The sequence below is a fragment of the Mytilus edulis genome, chromosome 8 (assembly GCF_963676685.1).
Source record: "Mytilus edulis chromosome 8, xbMytEdul2.2, whole genome shotgun sequence".
Taxonomy (NCBI): Eukaryota; Metazoa; Mollusca; class Bivalvia; order Mytilida; family Mytilidae; genus Mytilus; species Mytilus edulis.
The window spans coordinates 82,168,152-82,187,834 of NC_092351.1; the positions used below are offsets into that span (position 1 = coordinate 82,168,152).

The window sequence follows — 19,683 nt, forward strand, 5'->3', positions numbered from 1 at the left end:
ATGATTGACATTTAAAGTTTTTTGCGTACTGTCCATACTAATAGTTAGTTTCTCATTGTCTAATAACAGACAATGTATGATTGTCAATGCTAAAAATGATGAAATTCATTCCTTCGTTAAGTTTGCAGACGCCATCCCGAATTTGCTCACCGTTATAGAATAACTGTCTCACAGACAGGGTTTCCGCTGGCGGTCGCATTTTCGCAATTTGCGAAAAAATAATAATTGTGGCGATAAAAATTCGTCATTTTCGAATAAATATATATAACGATTTATTTTCCTCCATCTTGTTTATTTACCTTTTTTCAAGTTTCTCGGACTAAAACCAATCAGACAATACTCGTAATTCACCTTGATCTCATTTAGATTTGGACAGAAAATCAATAATCAGCTGATTGCATTTAAAGCTACCGACAACAAAGGACTAATTAATAAAGGAGTTGATTAAATTGTTTGACAAAATGATATGGTTTAATGGCTTTCCGCTAAGTGTCACATAAAGAATTTATTTACGACTTTGCGACACGCGTGTTTGAAGCAAACTTTTGACATCTTCGGTCTCTTTAAAGATAGTTTAGAAAAGAAAGCTGTTGTTGTGACGAAAAATGTTCAAAAGCATGATAAATCTCCGATATAAAGCTTTAATTATCTTTTGACTTCAATATAGGTAATTGGTTAGGGAGACTACTTTTAAGTCGGTTGAGGGACATACGTGTTTCAAGCATAATTTTACGTCTAAACTTTTTCATTTACGATGGTCAAGAAAAAAAAAAAAACGTCGTTATGAAGAAATCTATCCGAAAGGTTGGGAACAGCCCCTCCAATGAGAGTAGCCCTTCAATGTTATGACTACATATGAAATGAGGCATCAATTTCATCTGATAAAAGTGTTTGTTTAGTTGTAAAAACCACTTCTTAGTACAATGTACACTCTAAAATAAGTTTGAGAGATTAATTATAAACACAATGGGGCAAATTCATCTTATTAAAGGGAAAAGGGGGGGGGGGGGGGGGGGAAATAGAAAAAATAGGTACATTTTAAAAGAAAAATATATTTATGTTACCTGGCGAAAAAAATAATAAAGTGGCGAAAAACATATTGTTTTGGCGAAGGAGGTGGCGAAGAAAATAATTGACCCAGGGGAAACCCTGCTCACAGATGACAACGGATTTGCTCAAATTGTAACCACACTCCTGTCCACTTCTCCCTGAAGGTGCGAGTAGATAAGATTTAGGTAACATCAGTAGATACGGTTTGTATAATATGTCACATGAAATGAGTTGCATAATAAACGTCAAGAATAAATTTACAGATTTTTTTTTTTTCGTTTTGAATATTCATCGTGTTTTTAATTCTAACATTAATATGACCAAGTATGATATTATTGCTTCGAAAGAAATAACCGAGTTTATACTTGCATAATCAACACGACGGAGCAAGATGCGAAGCAGGGTCTTTTTACCCTTTCGGAGATTCTGCAATCACCCTTGCGACGGTAAAAAAAACAAAGACGACGGATTGACAAATATTTCGGATGCACAAAAAGCCTTCGTCAGTGTCATTATTTTTACAATAATATTACTAGTTGTTTGTTAATAATAGCTTAGTGATACATGCACGTTTTCGACTATTGGTATCATTCCAAATCTTGAACCTTGTCAAATAAAACAAAGGTCAGTATTTTTAAAACTCGCCTGTGTATACAAACATTCAAAATGCAGTATCTTTATAAATGGGTCTTAAAAATATAAACGAACTTAAATGATATAAAAAATCAAAAACACACAGGACTAACAAAGGCCAGAGACTCCTTACTTTGGACAGGTGGAAACGTGCAGGGTGATATAAAGCCTTTGAGGAATATACAGCAAAACATACAGTAAAACTTAATTCAAAAGAATTCCGAGTCCGATGTTTCTGTAAGGTTCTGTAGACCAGAAACAAAAGATTTCAAATAGGCCAGACTTACGATTATGCTAAAAATGTTTGAAAGCCAACTCGGCTACGGCGTTATTGAACTTTTCTTTTAACCTTCATGGAGAATGATGCAATCCAAACAATTAAAGCCAATTATGTTAAAGTACTGAAAAAAGGTGAAGAGGTATACAACTACAGCGAGTTCAGAAGAATAGACGAATCAATCTTAGGCATCAAATTAACTCTTTTTTTCAAGATTCGGTCATATGACAACTTAATTTCCATAAAGCTGATGTGACATAATAAAATTAACGGTACCAATTTTGTTGCACCAGATGCGCATTTCGACAATAAATGTCTCTTCAGTGATGCTCGTGGCCAAAATATTTGAAATCCAAAGCTTATATAAAAGATGAAGAGCTTTAATCCAAAAGGTCCAAAAAGTATAGCCAAATCCGTGAAAGGAATCAGAACTTTGCATGAGGGAGATACATTCCTTAATTTATAATAATTTCCATCGTTTTGTAACAGCAAATTTTAATAACACAAAAAATCCGTATTTTCATGCCAGTACGGAAGTACTGGCTACTGGGCTGGTGATACCCTCGGGGACTAATAGTCCACCAGCAGAGGCATCGACCCAGTGGTAGTAATAAAATTAACGGTACCAATTTTGTTGCACCAGATGCGCATTTCGACAATAAATGTCTCTTCAGTGATGCTCGTGGCCAAAATATTTGAAATCCAAAGCTTATATAAAAGATGAAGAGCTTTAATCCAAAAGGTCCAAAAAGTATAGCCAAATCCGTGAAAGGAATCCGAGCTTTGCATTAGAGAGATACATTCCTTAATTTATAATAATTTCCATCGTTTTGTAACAGCAAATGTTAATAACACAAAAAATCCGTATTTTCATGCCAGTACCGAAGTATTGGCTACTGGGCTGGTGATACCCTCGGGGACTAATAGTCCACCAGCAGAGGCATCGACCCAGTGGTAGTAATAAAATTAACGGTACTAATTTTGTTGCACCAGATGCGCATTTCGACAATAAATGTCTCTTCAGTGATGCTCGTGGCCAAAATATTTGAAATCCAAAGCTTATATAAAAGATGAAGAGCTTTAATCCAAAAGGTCCAAAAGTATAGCCAAATCTGTGAAAAGAATCAGAGCTTTGACAGTTTAAGATAGAACATCCGAACACAGGAGTGATACACTGAACGTTTTAGACAAAGTTAGATTATCGTATATTAAACCGTTTCGCGTTAAGATAATTAACAGTACTTTAATACGTAACCAAATACACAATTCTCGTCGGTACGTGTCACGTGTATCTAAACATTGTTATCGTTAGTGTTTAAATACAAGTCGTGATTGTATCCCGCATTTCAATGTAAAAATACATATTTTCAATATGGCGGTACCATAAAGCAGATGTTGCTGACAACTAAAGCAATACACTCAAAGTTTGAGACAGAATTAGTTGACATATGTTTAACCGTTCAGCGTTAATGTAAGTATCGATCTTTTAATAATTTAACAAGTATTCATTGTTAATCAAAAGTAGAAATTAATTTCTTGAAGTATTTTCAATTCGTTCATTCCTTATAATCGAATTTATAAAGTGGTGTGTTGCATTTGCAAGCGTCGATTGATAGCATGGGTTATACTTAATACCTTGAGTTAAGCTTAAGACTTTTTGTATGCTCTAAACGGTTCCATATACATAACTTCGTCCAACTTCATAAATCTTTCTGCCTCCGACGCTTACTTAAGATCACAAGCAGAAAATTACTTTAAAAAATGTCGATGGGTTACTTTATTATTTACGAATCAATACTCTACGATTTTACCATAGGTGAAAAAGTAGTAATTGTATTGAATAATGTTTACATTTCAATGTATATGTATGTGATGACGTAGACTCTAATTTAAATAGACAATGAATATGATAATTTACTTGTATTATAATTCTGTATTCAAGTCTATTAACCATATAGAACCCTATTATTCTCCATTTTTTTTTACACAAGGCTGACTTCTATTGTATGTTTTAGTAGTTTTAGTTAAACATCAAACCTATTTTAAACTATACGAAATTATCTAGATGAATAAAACATTTCTTCGTAAATCTAGAACAATGGTAGAAACTGTTACGTCTCAAAATCGGAAAAAAACACACTTATATATGCATTAATATTCAATAGATATAGGAAGATGTGGTGTAAGCGCCAATGAAACAACTCTACATCCAAATAACAATTTCTAAAAGTAAAACATTATAGGTCAATTAATATTCTATCAGGAAATGTACAAATGATGTAAGTGAAAAAAAATAAGAACATATAATTTACATTTGACCTGTTTTTGATGGTACGTCATCACGAAAAAGTTGTTTGTGTACAAATTCTCTGTTAAATGAAGAAGAAATAATTCGGACGCGGCTCATTTATTTTATGTTATTCTATTGGAAAGCTCTAATGTTAGCTATACGTTGTATTGTTTTGGGTTATAAATTCTTTGATTTGTTTGAATAATATTGGGGTTTTACATGTTATGTTTGGCTTCGAGTAATTTAAAAAAAAAACATTTTGACCTGTACCTTAATGAAGAGACGTTTATTGTCTCACGTCATAGGATGTAATTTGTATTTGAATATAGGCACCGCGTTCCGAATTGTGTGCAATGCATTCATATGAAAGAATAAGCAAACTATATCAAAATTAGAAGCAGCTCCTATAATTTGCAATGATTCGTTTTTAGTTTCAGCAATTAAATGTATATGCATAAGACATTAGTTCATCTAAAATACAGTGTTTTTGTAAGCTTCTATCGACTCCTGTTCCTTAATTCTTTATCCTTTACTGCATTTACAGTTTTTGTAAGCGTGATAGCATTTAACGTTAGAAGTTGCTACTCATTTTGGCTTTTTGTCCGTATTATTTGATGGCGCATTGGGAATAGACGTTTTTTCCTATTTTTTGGAAGTGTTTGTTCAAGTGAATATTCTTCATAGTATTAACTTATTTTTACCTGTTTAATGCGTTAAAGCTATTATCCATTCGATATAACAATAATAGTAGTTTACATGTGTTGCCCTCAATTATTATTTTCAACCAGGATGAAAAGAAAAACTATATTACAACTTCGTACATTCACTGGCTGCTGCACATTTTATGCACAATGTTTTCAATAAACCGTTTATCCGTGTAACAACTACGAAAGACTCACCTTTCTTTTCTTTGAGTGGTTTGTCTGTATCATCAAATGTTCACTGTTTGGTAGATTATTTTTTGCGTAATATATTACTTATGACGGTAGAGACACCAAACGCATTCGCTTTCTCAAGGGTACAACACTCATTTTTAGTGTACTGTGGTTTGTTTTCATAAAAGAGCCTTACTTTCTTATTAGAATGCGAAGATAAGATGACTTCCTTTCATTGGCTATACACGTCTGGCGTACTAAATTATAATCCTTGTACCTTTGATAACTTTTTACACCACTGGGTCGATGCCACTGCTGGTGGACGTTTCGTCCCGGAGGGTATCACCAGCCCAGTAGTCAGCATTTCGGTGTTGACATGAATATCAATTAAGTGATCATTTTTTATAAATTTCCAGATACAAAACTTTAAATTTTTCGAAAAACTAAGGATGTTATTGTCCCAGGAATAGATTATCTTAGCCGTATTTGCCACAACTTTTTGGAATTTTGGCTTCTCTTTACTCTTCAACTTTATATTGTTTGGCTTATTAACTATTTTGATATGAGCGTACCCGATGAGTGTTATGTAGACGAAACGCGCGTCTGGCGTACTAAATTATAATCCTGATACTTTTGATAACTATTTACACCACTGGGTCGATGCCACTGCTGGTGGACGTTTCGTCTCCCAGGGTATCACCAGCCCAGTAATCAGCACTTCGGTGTTGACATGAATATCAATTATATGATAATTTTTATAAATTTCCTGATACAAAACTTTGAATTTTTCGGAAAAACTAAGGATTTTTCTTGTCCCAGGAATAGATTACCTTAGCCGTATTTGGCACAACTTTTAGGAATTTTTGATCCACTATGCTCGTCAACTTTGTATTGTTTGGCTTTATAACTATTTTGATATGAGCGTCACTGATGAGTCTTATGTAGACGTCTGGCGTACTAAATTATAATCCTGGTACTTTTGATAACTATTAAAACGATTTTTGACTTTGTCATATGCGGATGTGCAAGTCTCAAACTAAGGATCAATGGTTTGCTCTTTGCTATACAATGTACCGTTATTTTGTTTTTATAACGACTTTTGTGTGGAATAAGCATTTCTGGTAAATCTATCCAATAAATATCTCGGACGAGTGGTGATTAAATATTTATACAGGACAAATGTTATTTTGTTGGATTGATTGGTGTTTCACTATTCACTATGTCGTGGCGGTAAATTTCTATTGGTGGAAGCAAACGGAGTTTACAGAGAAAACCGTCAACATTCAGTCAAGATTACGTGAACTTCAACTTTCAACACATTATAATGAGCTTTTATAACGTTTGATAAGTTGAATAATTGAAAGAACTCATGGTCGGATTTAAATGATTCGGGTTAAGTCTAGCTTATTATTGAATTTATTTGTTCTTTTTGCAAAATTATAGGTCATACCAACATGTTTTATCAGCTGAATACATTGCTTGTTTTGTAAATACTTGATATAATGTATGCAAACTTATATCAAATAAACTTCTTGCATGCACCAATGAATTTGAATTTAGATTAATGAACTGCTTCGATGTTTATCATTTAAACACCATGTAACTATCAATATGGCAATAGTTAAGCAAAATATGTCAGAACGAATAATATTTATTTTTAAATGTGAAACATATCACAATAAATGCACTATTTATAATCTTCTTCAGAAAGAAATTTGATAAGTTTTGGAAATGAGATTTGAACATTGATAAACTGCGGCCTAAATCCATTTGTTTGTTTATCGAATAACGTCCTATATATTAGCGCACGTGTACATGTAACAGCTTCATTAGAAGTGACTGCTACACAGGATATAGCGTGACATAAGCATAATGGTTGTATTCTGTATCTTTGTTTATATCATTTGTTCTTGAAACAATATGCTTATTGTACCTTTAAATACGTAAATGAAATGTTTACAGTAAAAACCTGAAGTCTTACAAATTTAGTTATTTCTTGACTTTTATATTATTCCTTAAACATTAATGCTTGCGTATACGTTAGTTCTTTGTTGTTTGTATTGATGTCCCTTTATTATCTATTTTGGATGTCAACACAGATCGGTAAAAGCGGAAGATATTCTAGGAATTTTCTTAGCAAACACAAATCATAAGTTGAAGAACAATTGACGGCAATGGCAAACACGTTGATAGGTCAAGTAGAATTCTACAAAACGCAATGATAGAGAAACCTAAAGACTAAGCAACATCATATCCCATTAAATTTGGGATAACTTCAGACGCGTCGAAAAAGTAATCATATACTACTCCCATTTAAGAGCATTATTTGATTTTTTTTTCTTCATTTTGTGTTTTTTCCACAGAATGAATTGTATTATAAAAGTTACTATACATTAAACGGTTACTTTCTCTACCAGTGCTAGTGACTCTGCAGCCTTCGCTAATCTAACAGAAGATGATTGTTTGTGTACACCAATTTGAAGCATACTTATTGCCTGGTAAAAAAATGACATTATTTCTTGTCATCGGTACAGCCGATGTTTTTTAAGGACATTATCTCCCCCTTTTGCGTATTTCTTCTCTGGGGGAATCTGCTCTTTTCGGTCCTATGGCAATAAGACTAAATAATTGGCATATTTCTCTTTTAACATACCTAAGTAATTTCTAATACATATAATGAATCACTTTTGAATAATTATTAGATTGTTTCAGGACAGTACAAAGCATGAATAAAGTTGTGGCAGTAGCCCAACATCATATATCAGCAAAAACCGAAGTTCAAAAAATAACAATATTTCATACCAAGGAAACTTCTGAGCAATGCATATCATTTTAAATGCAATGACTCTTCAAAAGAATTCGTCTATTTGAATAAAAAACATACATTCGTTTTTGATGCGTTTTGTTATTTGATTTTGCCATGTGATTATGGACTTTCCGAATTGATTTTCCTCTGTTCAGTTCAGTATTTTTGTGATTTATTTTATACAAGAATTTAAAGTAAAATGATCTATATAATGTAATATCACTCAGTCCCCATCGAATCAATATAATTATACAGAGGGACTCAATATGAAGTTGATTGATAGACATAACGAGACAAGTGTAGAAGATATTTCAAATCATATAAAATCAGTTGTCATATTGGCAATTATACTTCATCTCCTTCTTTGTATACTGATATATCCATCTTAAATGTTGAATAAAAGAATCAAACATAAACAAGTTCTGAAGCTATAAATCTGAAAATGTGCAAGTTGCACAAAAACTCAAAGAGTTGCTAACTTTCAATTTAATTTATATTGAAAAACCACAAATTTCATTTTTGCATTCAGTTCAAGTAGACATCCAAATAGCTATTGGGAGTGTGCTGGTAGCTTGCTGTCTCATTTAAGTTTAGTCCAATGCTCATATTTGAAATACATAATAAAGAAAAATCAGATTAATTTCAATTTCAAGTTAAATGTTTATCAAAATGATCACTCATTTTTCACTGTTGTTTCTTTTACTTCTACATCTGAAAAAAGAACACAAAATACCAAAAATAAAATTGTTGAAATTAGTGTGTGCTATTCGGTTGTTTCTATATATAAATATCTGAAGCTTATGTTTTGTTTTTTTCAACAGTGACTCTTCCATAATTGCTATCTTGCAATTTGTCTAGTCTGTTTTTTAAATCTGAAACATTGATAAGTTTTTTTTTACAGTCAAATTAACTAGCTAATACTTTCAGCATAATTCAACAACATACATGAATACATCTACATAGTAATTGTTAAGGCCATTTAAAGTTATTTATTTCAATATCACTATCAAATTATTTTTAATTTTAATTATATGATCATGTTGTCCAACAACTAATTTGGCATCAACATTAGAAAGATTATATCATAAGGAACATGTGAACTATATATTTCAAATTGATTGGACTTCAATTTCATCAAAAACTACCTTGACCAAAAACTTTAACCTGCAACGGGACAGACGGGCAATCTAACAAATGGACAAACATACCAGAAAAACATAATATTCCTCTCCTATCGTAAGTGGGGCAGATTGTTTATATTATATTTGTTTTATTTTATAACACTACCTTATTGTAATGGAAATAGAAAAAAAAAGACAAAATCTGAGCATTGAGAATATTTTTTTTTTAAATTGGGATAAGTATACATTGGATTTGTAAAGAAAACATAACACCCCCGCTTTCTTCAATTTAGTTAATTGTTCAAATTAATTCAAAGTTGATCTAAAAAAATATATTAAAGGCGATTTCAGACAGGAGGTTTTTCTATACTAGGCTATTCTTGTAAATGAACATGGTTTTATTAAATTGAGAATGTGTTTTGGGGCCTCAAATACCCTGCCTGTAGCAATATTCACCAGTCAACTTCAGCATACAGATGCAGGATTAATTTCCGTAAGGCCCTTTTGTAATTATAAGCATAGTGTTTAAATTTCATTACATTTAATTGAAGCAAACTAGAGGAAGAATATTAAACCAACAGATTAGGTAATTGCTTCATTTATAAAGGAACTTAAGTCATGAACGGTGAAAGTGACGTCACCCTGTCTTAAACATGATCTGTGTGGTAATAAGCATTGTTAACCTATTCGTTTTATAACATTTGTTTGTGGCAAACTAAAGTAAGAAAACGGAAACTCAGCAGTTTGTTATTTAAATTGTGCTATGGGTAAAGACTGCATGTTTTTCTATGCCACACTTTTGCGTTACTGTTTCATTGAAATTGGTTTCATTGGCTGAATGGTCTGAAGTAAATAAATTCTCTATTTACTATCCAGTCAACACAAATTTTGTGAATTTTGAAGCACAAACTGAGCCTTTCAGTTTGACTACAATCTGAATTGACTTAGCTTGTCAGTTTTACTATCTTGGATCTTGGTTTTCTACAAGGATTATTTTTTTAAGGCAACCAATAAAAACCTAAATAGTACATAATGCTGGAAGTCGTGTTAAACACCAATTAACCATTGACATGAATCACTCATGTGACAGAATACTTAAAAATTGGACACCTTTACATATTGTGTTTTTTTTGCACTCGGGAACTTGCTTTTAACATAGTTAGTATTTGATACATAAATTGAGAAAAAAATATTTATATAAAGCACAGTACTACTTACAAATAATTGAACTAGAGGCTCTAAAGAGCCTGTGTCGCTCACCTTGGTCTATGTGAATATTAAACAAAGGACACAGATGGATTGATGACAAAATTGTGTTTTGGCGATAAATCTTACTTTACTGAACATTCTTGCTGCTTACAATTATCTCTCTCTACGATGAATTTAGCCCAGTACTTACAGTGGAATTTTTTTTTTGAAAATTGTTAAAAATTGACTATCAAAGGCAAAAACTCCTTAAAGGGGTCAATTGATCATTTTGGTCATGTTGAATTATTTTTAGGTCTTACTTTGCTGTACATTATTGCTGTTCACAGTTTATCTCTTTCTATAATAGTATTCAAAATAAGAACCAAAAGGACAAAATTTCCTTAAAATTACCAATTCAGGGGCAGCAACCTTATAACGATTGTCCGATTCATCTGAACATTTCAGGGCAGATAGCTATAGATCTTGACCTAATAAATAATTTTATACCACATCAGATTTGCTCTAAATGCTTTTTATTTGCAATATAAGCCAAAAACTGCATTTTACTCCTATGTTCTTTTTTTAGCCATGGTGGCCATCTTGGTTAGTTGGCCGGGTCACCGGACACATTTTTAAAACTAAATACCCCAATGATGATTGTGGCCAAGTTTGGTTTATTTTGGCCAAGTAGTTTCAGAGGAGAACATTTTTGTACAAGATTACCAAGATTTACGAAAAATGGTTAAAAATTGACTATAAAGGGCAATAACACCTTAAGGGTTAACTGACCATTTTGGTCATGTTGACTGTTTTGTAAATCTTATTTTGCTGAACATTATTGCTGTTCACAGTTAATCTCTATCTATAATAATATTCAAGATAATAACAAAAAACAGAAAAAAAATTCCTTAAAATTACCAGTTCAGGAACAGCAACCTAACAACGGGTTGTCGGATTCATCTGAAAATTTCAGGGCAGATACATCTCAACCAGATTTATAGTTTTATTTTTTTGACAGATTTGCTCTAAATGCTTTATTTTTTGAGATATATGCCAAAAACTGCATTTTACCCCTATGTTCTATTTTTAGCCAGGGCAGCCATCTTGGTTGGTTGGCCGGGTCACCGGACACATTTTTTAAACTAGATACATCCATGATGATTGTGGCCAAGTTTAGTTTAATTTGGCCCAGCAGTTTCAGAGGAGAAGATTTTTGTTAAAGTTGACGACAACGGACGATGACGACAACGACGGACGACGACGACGGACCACGACGGACGACGACGAACGACGGACGCAAAGTGATGAGAATAGCTCACTTGGTGAGCTAAAAATCAAATAGCATCATCATATTAATTGATTCTTGTGCGTTTTGTATAGCGGCTGGTATTAAGTCTAAACAGAAATTATAATATTTTTTTCTCAAGATTTATAGAATCAGTAATAAGAAAAATAAAATCTAAAAGCCCACATTTTCTTTTGATAACATGATATTAAAGCTTGGCCTTTGTTTTCACTTACCGAGAGCTATATATATATTTTTGTTGGATTGCTGTTCATATTTAATTAACATACTACCGTTATCTACTGGCTTATTGATAAATCATTAGTGTATCCTGATGAAGTGAAAATAAAGAAAGTAAATGAAGTATTGTTTGTCTGTTGCAGCATCTTTGTTTATTTGGTCATCATTTTTGAATTTAGTTGTTTTTGTGGTCTCTTTTTAAAAGTAGTCATGAACGAAAGGACCATCAGACAGTACATCACAATGGGTATTCTGCTATCAATATCCGTTGTTTATAGATGGAGCACCAGTTTAAAGAAATGAAGTCTGTTCCGATAAAATAAACAAAAAGTGTAACGTCGTCTAACAATTACCGTTTTGTTTGACAGGACGCACATTTTATTTATTGTATATCAATAAATATAAAATCATGTAAAAATTCTTTGAATATTCATTTATTTTTGTATCTAATTTATTTCTAATTCAACCCAGTAATTATATTTGCAATTGCGATAACAAGTAGCAATACAAAACTAAATATTGTATGGCGGCAGATCGTAAAATAACGACGTTACTTTAGCGTACAGAGTGCCTACCAATGCATTATAAATATTTTTATGTTACTGTCGTCATAATGGTTTACAGCTTTGTCTAAAGAAGTTTCCCAAATATATGCATTAAAGCATATAGGTCGATTTTTAAGGTGAAAATGAAAATATATCTATACTGCAACTAGTTGTCTTTATTTCCTAAATATAGTAACATAGCTAGTTTTTATAATGTCAATTTTATTATAAAACACTTTTTCCACAATCCGAGGTTCATTAAGGAATAAATATGAGTTTGACATATGTGTTACGATTTAAAAAGCTATCAATGTATTATTATTTACGTTGCAGTATAAAAACAATATTAGGTCAATGTCATAAAAATATAAACATTTTTTATACCCGGCGTGAAACTGGAGAAGGTCTCGGTAGAACCTCATCCTTCTCCAGTTTCTCAGCCTCATACAAACAGGTTTATATTTTCCTGACATTGACCTAGGATTGAATATAAGAGATAATTAGAAATATGTTTGAATACAGGTAGTAACATTATTACCTGTTGAACATGTTGAAGTAGTATTGTTATTTTTTTTTATTCAAATAGCTTCTGAGTATTTAGAAACAAAGTACTGTTGATGATAAGCCCTAAATAGACCCAATAGCAACGAAGCCCTCTGAAATGTACTTAAGTTAGAACTAGGGTGGTAAACTCTACAAATTAACTAACTACAAGCAAGCTTTTAATCTATTATTACTTTTTATTTGAGAAAAAAAGTCACAGACACATCATCGTTATACAGAGAAAGCAAAATATATAAAAAAAAAAAAAAAAAAAAAACCAAACAAAGACAACGAGGATAGCAGAATCGTCAACTATCTTTACTTGTTTATGTTTTGTTTATAAGATAAAATGATTCAGTTTTTTAAACAAAATTTCACACCATTGTAGTTCAGCTATGAACCAGAACATAGCGGTCTATTGATTTAAACATCTATGATACTACAATATATTAACTATCTGCTGCGTGTTGTTTATACACAAACAATATCAATCTTCTTTATCTTCATGATTTTAGTATATACATTGACCTGACAAGATTTGAAGACATTGTATGTAGACGAGTTATTAAAAAAGTATGTTTCTTCATGTAGTTTTTGACATAAAATATGCTATGTTGATTTTCGAATAGAAAAAGATACAATCCATTTAATAAATGTGCAGTCTACATTTTCGACTTCCATTTCCAAAAAATATTTTTTTTAAAGAAGTTTGCCTCGCACACGAGAGTTTTGAAACCAAGAGTTTCAAGTGTTAAAATTGAAACCTTTCAATCGAACATGGTACGAACGCCACCACGAGTCGGTTAAGGTTTCAGTCTTGTAAATGACTTCTCCATAGGCTTACATGCAAAACAGCTGATCTTTGAAAATAAAAAAAAATAAAAATGATACATGTTCATATCATGTATGTACTAATGTGAAATTATTATTTAATCGAAAAAAAGTTGGTCTTGTCACGACGAATTAAAAGTTACGTAAACCTGAAGTCAAAACATTTTTTTCTACTTTCTGTTTGCTGTTTTTAATAGGCCGCAACACTTCCAGTAAACATGATATCCTTCCAATTTTCTGGATTGATGTCCCCCAAAAGATGCAAGATTTTTTAAAGTCTGTATATAAGTTTGAATTCTGCATAAACCTATAATCCAACAGAAAAAAAAATGAGTTCAGAAAAAAAATTCGAAAAAAAGACACTATTTTGTTTACCTCCATGTTTTGACAAGCACCGGAAAATGGAGTTGTAATACAAAACTGGTACCTTAACTCTTATGCAATATGTGTTTCGCAGATGACGACGGATATGTCCCATTCCTCTTTACCGAGATTCCTCCCTTCTTCTTCCTGAATATGACTCTTCCCCGGTTCTTACAAACATTCACTAAAGGACCTGTGTCACAACTTGCATACATGTAGTATGTTTTTTTTATTTTTTGTTCGTGTGATTGTCTATTAAACGTGATAAGCGATTGTGTGATATTCCAAACTGTCAATTTTTGTTTGAGTGTTTGTTATTCGCATCAGGGTGATGCATGCAAACTAGGTGATGACGGTTATGCCTTGGTATCTCTTTTTTCGAATTCATGAGATTCCCGCAATTGGTTTAACTCGATTTGTCTTTAGTAATTTCTCATATTTATCATTGCTAAAATAATGTTGATTATAGGTACAGAAAACTGCCTACAGTATTGTTTTCATCCTAATCAAACACACATACAACCCATTCAGTTCTTTATTGTCATGTCAAAATTACAGTATTATCGTCATATAACTTTCAGGACTCTGATTGCAACATAAGGATTGATGCATCTTTGTATGGCTAGATTTTTTGGCAATCGGTATTTGGTTGTGCTGATATTGCATCATGATATGGATTGTAAGAAGAGGACAATACTTCTATATTAACTTCATTGTCAGTGTTTTCAGTCTCTGTAGTCGTTATATCTCGTTGTGTCTTTATGTGATTTACTTCTGTGTTGTCCGGTTTAGTATAGCTATGTCTCTCAGGGGAATAAATCACTGTTTGGTAAGGATTTAAGTAACCATCATTAAGCGATGTTTCAGTGTCAGCACTTTCGAACTCAGAATGTATTGATGTTTGATTTTCTATGTCGTCTGTGTTCATGGTGTGCATTATTGGTACCACTATATCTTTAATTTGAGATTCATCGATGTAATCATATGTACGAAACTGTTCAACAGTTAAGTCATCTAGCGTGCTGTTTAGTGACATTGTATTTTTATTGTTAGTTATATGGACACTTCGACTCTGTCTTCTTTTTTTCAAATGTCGAAACCAAAGCGTACACAGGATCACAGCAAGGGTAAGAACGCTGGTGCATATGACATAAATCAATTCTGTCTGAGGTATCCCTGTATAATATGTATAAAACTGAAGCATAGTGGGAAAAGATTATTGAATAAAACTGTATAAAAAAACATCGAAGTTGAAAAGGGTAACAATCCAATTATTATTAAAATTTTCAAGGGTAAAAATACACTCTGAAAGTTTTGAAAAGTAAATATCAAATGGAGCATTATGTTATATTGAACATTTAAACTGTGAAATGGATAGCTCGGACACATGTGACCCATAAGGAATACTATATCTCGGATAAATTATGACGTTATGATTGGTTAAACGCCGTCATGTAATGATCCCTATGAATCCTTATGGGTCAGTAGAATTCTTACGGGTTGCATGGCGTCACGTTTACTATTAATGATGATGTTATCGATTGATGGGCTTGTATTTTATTGGTAATTTTTAAACATAACCCTACAAAAATCCAAAAATCTTAAAGGACTAATGTTTGTCTTTATTTGCATGAACAAATACTCGACATTCTCTAAGACTTTTGTCTAAATTTTTCCTACCAACTTCTGACTAAAGCCGTGTTCACACCAAACCCCATGTACAGTAAACATGTTTACAAATAGTTTCATATAATGTACACTGGTTTCACATTAAATTTGTTCACATCTATACACATTGTTTAATTACCTGCACGCAAGATATTTTCACACTTTTAAACTATATGTAATTTAAATGTTCATTGCGTAGAACTGAATGCAGTTTTTTCGGACAACTTTTCTAGCAATTATGGAACGAACATTTGACTTCCAAAAAAGGGGGGAATGGATTTTTCCATGAAAAATATTCTGACCCCCAGTTTGATAAAAAAAAAAAAAAATATCCTGGTCATACAGATGCAAAACAAAATATTCTGAATCTAGAGTTTCCCCATTCATTATAGTGTTTTATAAGGTCCTTCAAATGTATGTTGAAGTTTAAAAAATCCGTAACCATGCATTTCCAACTAATGTTGGTCATTACAGATAATTGTTCCTAAATATTGAAAAAAATGCTAGCATCGAAACACAAATGAATAAAAATGTTTGTGCGGAAATAGTTCCGACTCAGAAAAAAAATATACCCCCCCTTTTTTTGAACTTAAGTGGTTGCTCCTTTAAGAAAGCAATTGTGATGATTTACAGTACGTAGCTTAAAGATACTAAAGATATATCGATTACGGATTAGAAAACGTAGGTTATAGCAGCGTGATTTCAGACGAAGAAAAAGGATTGAGATGTTAAGGATCACCAAAATTCTATCTTCTCTGGTTTTTTTTCGAATGGTATTTCTTCTTTAGTGAGAATTTAGCAAAGGGAGGGAGTAATGCTTTTTTTTTAATTCTAAGTATATTTAAATGGACCTGAGATACTAGACAACAAAACCATTTACCTCACATTTTTTTTAGTAAAATAAATGTATTTATGACAGAATCGATGTTTGAGTAAAGACCAGTGGCAAATATTTCCGTGTACGTCCAGTCGATTCGGGGTTCTAAATGTCTAGTTAACCTACACTTAACCTACACAAGTTCTACATTGACTATCGACTGCATGTAGACAAAACATGATTTACACTACACGTAAACATTGAATTTTATCAACGGGAACGTAATTGTGTTTTGTTTACGTGTGAGTAACACGAACACAACACCCAGTTAAGGTCAATGTGAACACGGCCTTAAAATTTATAGGAAATTTAATAGACATTTTGAATATGTTCTTAACATTTTTAAACAAATAACTGAAAATTTCTTGGCAGATTCCCGACATTCTTATTTTTTCTCAGTATGGCTTGACCTTTTCTGAACATTTTGAATTGTGTTTTGAATTTATTTGACCATTCTGAGTTTAACAAATCATATAACAATATATTTGTGTCTTTTCATATCATGCATATATTATACTGTTTTTATAAAGTTACACGTATTACAACAAGAACAAAAGTTAAGCATGTCAATAAAACAAATTTGGATATAAATATATATATATTTATATATATTATTTATGAATACAAATATGTTATCAATTTTGAAGTATTACCAACACAAATCAGTGTATGTTAAAATAAACCAATATAAATGATTAAAACCAATCATACTGTATACAAAGTTCATGGTAGATGCATAACATTAAGTATTGTACTGAAATGTAGTTTTTATAAATAGCCAAGTATTATTGTATTGTTATTCTTTCAAAGATTTGTATAGTAATACAATTAAGAAGGGAAATGGGGAATGTGTCAAAGCGACGACATCCCGACCATAGAGCAGACAACAGCCGAAGGCAACCAATGAGTCTTCAATGTAGCGAGAAACTCCCACACCCGGAGGCGTCCTTCACAAGACAGTACAAATCCTAGACTTAACAAAAGAAAATTGGTTTAATGTCATCTTTTCAATATATATTAAGTATTACGTGTGCAACGGGTGTTCCCCAGAAAACTAAGGTATTTCAAATAAGTTATACTCAACCAAGGGCACACAGAAATGTTATATGAAAAATTAAATTCAATAATTTGAAATTAAAACAAATCGGATAAGTTACCAAATATTATGAGTAAATTATTATCTACTCCGGGATTAATAGAAAACTGTATTTATAAAGGGTTCATTTAATGATTTCTTCAAAAATCATTGGTCTATGGTCTAATTTAATAGATATTTACACCACTTGGTCGCTGACTCTACTGGTGGACGTTTCGTCCCCGAGGGTATCACCAGATCAGTAGTCAACACTTCGATGTTGGCATAAATATCAATAATGTGGTCATTTTAATAAATTTCCTGTTTATAAAACTTTGAATTTTTCGAAAAACTAAGGATTTTCTTATCCCAGGAATAGATTACCTTTGCCGTATTTGGCACAACTTTTTTTAATCCTTTTTGGATCCTTAATGCTCTTCAACTTTGTACTTGTTTGGCTTTATGAATATTTTGATATGAGCGTCACTGATAAGTCTTATGTAGACGAAACGCGCGTCTGGCGTACTAAATTATTATCCTGGTACCATTGATAACTATTTACACATACATGCATAATTAAGATCTATGTGTTTGTTCTTAGATTTCTTGAGAGAAAAGAATATAGCAAAGAAGTATAACAAATATTTAGTTTTGATATAAACTATTTAATACAATACTCAGTTTCGAAAAAAAAATGTATCTGGTTAATATTCTAAAAAAGTATAAGTTTTTGAATCAGGGTGTAAATAGATGTTTGTTCAAAACGCAAAAGATTAAGGTCCCCCTTCTAGCCAAACAAACGCACAGGGGGAATGGTTAAGTTCACAATAGATACACGGCCACATTTTAAAACTTCATATGTTTTGGTAAACCAAATTTGACTAGCAGTTTGTCGACCTTCAAAAGTTACAAATACTATTTTTCAGTATTAAACTTCGACATTATACTCCACGTGAAAACAGTTAATAATAATCTTCTCATATATGTTATGATGGTATGATACTAAACCCCTAACGGGAAGGATTGTGCCTGATGTTCATATGATGAAATCATAATCTTTCAGTCAGTTTAATTGAAGTCTGGAGCTGGCATGTCAGTTAACTGCTAGTAGTCTGTTGTTATTTATGTATTATTGTCATTTTGTTTATTTTCTTTGGTTACATCTTCTGACATCAGACTCGGACTTCTCTTGAACTGAATTGTAATGTGCGTATTGTTATGCGTTTACTTTTCTACATTGGCTAGAGGTATAGGGGGAGGGATGAGATCTCACAAACATGTTTAACCCCGCCGCATTTTTGCGCATGTCCCAAGTCAGGAGCCTCTGGCCTTTGTTAGTCTTGTATTATTTTAATTTTAGTTTCTTGTGTACAATTTGGAAATTAGTATAGCGTTCATTATCACTGAACTAGTATATATTTGTTATAGGGCCAGTTGAAGGATGCCTCCAGGTGCGGGAATTTCTCGCTACATTGAAGACCTGTTGGTGACTTTCTGCTGTTTTTTTTTTCTATGGTCGGGTTGTTGTCTTTTTGGCACATACCCCATTTCCATTCTCAATTTTAATGATAAATAAATCAAAATTAAACTACATGGGGGGATGGGAGGCATTCAGGTTTCTACCATTTAGGGGATCTTTAAAGGTATCGTACTATGCAAATCCTTGATTCTTCTAAGTTTAGTTTAGCGATAATAAAAATGAGTATTTAGCATCAAAAGAAAGTGTTTAAACAGTGCAGAATGTGTCTATTAACAATTCAGGCGAAATGTATACATTTGAAATAGTGTCAAGATATCGTTTAGACAGCCAGCAATGTGTCGAGATATATTCAAACAGCTATCAGATTCTCCAGAATGTGTCAAGACATATTCAGACATTTTTTTTTAAAATGTCAATAATATGTTAAGACTTATTCAGACATTATTAAGAATGTCAGGCATATGCCAAGACTTTAGCGGTCATTATTAAGAATGTAAATAATATGCCAAGACTGATCGAGACAAAATTAAGACAAT

General features: G+C 32.3%; 1 protein-coding gene across 1 annotated transcript in view; it reads left to right on the forward strand.

Moving 5' to 3' along the window:
• Positions 1-3,291: 3,291 nt before the first annotated feature.
• The window catches only part of LOC139484432 (uncharacterized), a 61,595-nt gene continuing 45,203 nt past the window's right edge, over positions 3,292-19,683 (forward strand). Inside the window, exon 1 of the mRNA XM_071268165.1 lies at positions 3,292-3,431. The gene's annotated coding sequence lies outside the window, so the exon portion shown is untranslated. The remainder of the gene's footprint in view (positions 3,432-19,683) is intronic.